At 43.2% G+C, this 4,305-nt stretch overlaps 1 pseudogene; it reads left to right on the top strand.

Annotated features, from left to right (window-relative positions):
* The first annotated feature begins 1,049 nt into the window (after nucleotides 1-1,049).
* On the top strand, nucleotides 1,050-2,239 carry LOC148341671 (E3 ubiquitin-protein ligase TRIM35-like; annotated as a pseudogene).
* Nucleotides 2,240-4,305: the final 2,066 nt, after the last annotated feature.

Below are 4,305 nucleotides of genomic sequence, written 5' to 3'. Positions count from 1 at the left end.
TGATAATTTTTTTTAAACAAAATAACTGCATCCCACCATGATGACGCGCCAGCCTCACGTCACTTCCGCTTATGCTCCGAGAAGTCGCTGCTGCAACAGCAGTGGAACGTTTACGTTTCTCCTACCGAACTTGCAGCAACTGATCTCCGTTCTCATCATTTTTCCTGCATTTGCAGGATTATTATATGTCAACACGCCTGCCAACCTGGGGCCTGGAACGAAAGCAATTTGAATATGCAAACTCATAAAGAATGGAAAAATATGAACACTTGAACACTCGTCTTCTGTTGGATACAGAGACGCGCAGAACTGTGCTGAGAGGGACCGAGCCCCAGACTTTGTACTAGATCTCCTGTTAGGAATAAATCCGCTCCCGTGTGGAATTACCAGCTTCCTGGTCATTTCTCTCTCAAACCGTGCACGCATAATTGTTGGATGAATGTAGGTCGTGTTTGGTTAACAATTAATGGAGTCAGATAACCAATTAGAACAATTTGGTAAACTTTTGGTCCAGATTTATAGTTAAAATTCCAACAATCCCCACAAGAATTTGTTTCAATATTTCTGATTGGTTTGGATGAAATCAGTGATTCTCATCTGTTTCACACTCGACTTGCATTTTGAAACCATTGAGGCACTGTCTGGGCAAACAGGAAGTCGATGATTTGAGTAGGCCCCCCCCCCTGCACTATGAGAGCATCTGAATAGGACAAAATTATCAGTTTTACGATCATGCAGTGATTCTGAATATACTTTCGACATCTTGACCTGACACTCCCTTTGCCGGCCGTTATCTCTTTTAATGTTGCACTTTGGTACCTGGCTAATTGCAGTTGCACAATAATAAAGACATAAAAGTTTGTTCAATACAATTCAAGTCCAAGTGTCATCGATTGAACTCTGGCAACAGAAGCACAGCTCCAGGAAGTGCACTTTGGACTTTTTTAGGATGTCAAATCATCTGTCCACTTGTGACTGAGGCAGACGCACAGTGGCTCTCCTGAAAGAGAACGTTGGAAGCTTGTTGACGGAGTGTCTTTGCGAACAATATGGCCAGCCATGTTGGGGTCATTCTCCAATGTCCGACCTGTTTGGACGTCTTTAAAGATCCTGTCGTGCTGCCTTGTAGTCACAGCTTCTGTCGCACGTGTGTGCTGCAATGGTGGGAGCAGAAAGGAGATCTATCGTGTCCGGTCTGTAGGACTGAGTTTAGTTCGATGGATATTCCTTCAAACCTGGCCCTGAAGAATGTGTGAGAGGCTTTTTCACAAGCCTCAGTGGAGGCGGAGGAGAGATGCAGCTTGCACAAGAAGAAATTGAAACTCTTCTGTTTGGACCACCAGGAGCTTGTGTGCCTCATCTGCAGAGATGCAAAAATCCACACTGGCCACAAATTTCGTCCCTTCTGTAAGGTGTCAAAGGTCACAAAGAGACAGTCCAGGAAGGCCTGAAGGACATGAAGAAAAGACTGAAAAAATTTGAGATAAGAGACAACTGCAACGAACAAGCGACGTACATCAAGGTCCAGAGCGAGTAGGTTGAAAATAAAATTAAGAAGGATTTTGAGGAGCTTCGTCGCTTCCTGCAGGTTGAGGAGGAGTCCAGGTTGTCCACTGTGAGGGATCAAAAGCAGAAGAAGACTCAGAGGATGAAGGAGAAGATTGAGGCTCTCAGCAGAGACATTGTCGCTTTCGCAGATGCCATCAGGAGCACAGAGGAGCCACTGACGTCAGAGCCCGTTTCCTTCATGAAGAACTTTCAGACCACGGTGACCAGAACCCAGAAGCTGTCCGACAAGCCCGAGTTGCTCCCAGGGGCTCTGCTGGATGAAGCCAAACATGTGGGCAACCTCACGTTCAACGTGTGGGAACGAATGAAGGAGATGGTCTCCTACAGTCCAGTCATTCTGGACCAAAACACGTCTGCTCCAGAACTCAGTCTGTCTGAAGATCTGACCAGTGTGAGTTTTAAAGAAGGACAGCAGCGTCCAAACAATCCAGAGAGGTTCAAGTGGAACGATGTGCTCTGTTTGCTTTGGCCTCGGGAACACACACGTGGGATGTGGAGCTGGGAGACAACATACGCTGGGAATTGGGGGTGCTGTGGAGGGACCCTTGTTTGCCATATGACATGAAACTATGCCGCATTTCATTTTTTGATGGTGACTACATTATGTTTTGTGAGCCACTTGAATCTTGGACTAAGCCTGTGAAACTGTATAGGATTCGAGTTCAAGTGAACACGAACGAAAGATCAGTTTCCTTCTCTGACTCTCTTACAAACACTCAATTCTGCAAAACAAAACCTTCCACTTAGCTACGGTTGTCACACAACACGAAAATGTTTCCTGACTTTGAGACGGAGGATAAAATTCCTCTGCAAATAATTCCACTTGCTCCTCATGTTCCAACTCAAAGTCAGAGATGTTTTGCTCCCACATTAGAAATCTGATCTGTTGTTTTGCATGAGATTTTTTTCCCAGCGAGATAGTTGATATGGATTGATTTACTCAATAAACTGCAAACAAAACAGAACAATTTTGAACAATGTTTCCTGATTAAGAATGTGGGAAATGTCATGTCACACTTTGCCAAATTTTAAGAAATAAATAATGCCAATTTTTAAGAAATAAATAACGAAATGTGCAATGAAGTATTTTTTAGTGGTGTCAGAAAAACGCGTTATTAATGGGATTAATCCAACCCCATTTTAACGCCGTCAATTTTTTAAATGAGTGTAGCACCTGCCATGTCACTCAGGACTTCTTCATGCTTGGGAATCTGATAATGTTCTCTTATATGAAACAAATGAGTGCCTACCTTCTGCCAGGGAGTTGTGGGAAGGTCAGTTGCTAATACGTGCATAATATAGAAAACACAAAAAGAAGAGCCAGGGGGATTTTAAACAAAAATTCTTTGTAAATAACATAAAGCAACAACTTTAGTATGTTTACGATACGTTTTTTTTAAAATAATTTTATGGTTACTATACGGTTTTTTTAATGGTTACTGTAATGTTCCGTCTTCTATCTTAAGTAGTCACGCAGGCAACGTGATGCTGCAAGCTTATGTCTCTTTATTTACTGACTTGCATTGTCGTCTATGTGCAGACACACTTGTTCGTCTGGTAACCAAAACACACATCGGGCAATACTGCCAACTAGTGGCCAATGATATAACTGCTATCATTACATCTCCCTTTCAAACGTTAAACAATGCCTTTGCTTTTTTTTCATTATTATTATTTTTTATTAATATTATAATAATTTTGTCTATCCATTTTTTATGACAACAAGCAGCTCTACAACAATTTTAGCAACAATCACACAACATTAAACATTTTCAATCAGCCTGTCCGGTGGTCGTCTAACTCTTGTTGATCTTCGAAGAGGTTCAGTAATCCCAGAAATTGCTGGTGGTTGAGGTCTGTGCTCCTTCGATGTATCCACCTGCTTTGCAGCCTCAGCCGCATCAGAAGATTTCTTACAGTTCCCGGGAACCTTCAGAAGACTCCTCCTGTTCCTCCTCACTCTTTGTCCATCCTTTGTTTCCACAATGTAAGATCTCGGTCCGGCTTCGCTGAGGACAGTCGCTTTTCTGTCCCAACAATGAGGTCTCTCGATCCTTGCAGTGTCTTTCTTAGAAAGAGGTTCCAGATGTTTTGGAGCTCTGTCATATGCAATTTTCTGTTTGAGTTTGAGCATTCTCTTCTTTTCAGTCCAAATTTTGTGGTTATGTACTTGTGGTATTTGTGGAAGCGTGGTGCGAAGCTTACGGCACATGAGTAGGTCAGCAGGCAAAGAAGCTCCCCACTCCACAGGTGCAGCTCTGTAACTCAATAGGGCAAGGTAAGGATCAGATGCATCATCCTTGGCCTTCCTTAGCAGTCTCTTGATGATTTGCACTCCCTTCTCAGCCTGCCCATTTGCCTGTGGGTATAAAGGGCTTGAAGTGATGATGTGAGCCTCAGCCTCCTCCGCCGTAACGCAGTCCTTGATGTCACTGTTATGGTGCGGCGCTCGGGATAATGCATCAGCAAGCACTATGTATTTTCTAGGCGTGTATATTAGCTCAAAATCATAGCGCTGCAATGTCATCATCATGCGTTGAATTCTGGGCGTCATGTCATTGAGATTTTTCTTCCTAATTGAAATCAGTGGCTTATGATCAGTCTCTGCTATGAACGTGGGCAGTCCATAAACATACGTGTGAAATTTGCCACATCCAAACACTAAACCCAGTGACTCCTTTTCGATCTGAGCAGAGCGTTTTTCAGTCTCTGACATTGACCTGGATGCATAGGCTA

This window comes from Idiotropiscis lumnitzeri, chromosome 2 (genome assembly GCF_059441095.1).
Source record: "Idiotropiscis lumnitzeri isolate Australia: NSW breed Sydney's pygmy pipehorse chromosome 2, RoL_Ilum_1.0, whole genome shotgun sequence".
NCBI classification, from domain to species: Eukaryota; Metazoa; Chordata; class Actinopteri; order Syngnathiformes; family Syngnathidae; genus Idiotropiscis; species Idiotropiscis lumnitzeri.
This window is presented reverse-complemented; position numbering and strand designations above follow the sequence as displayed.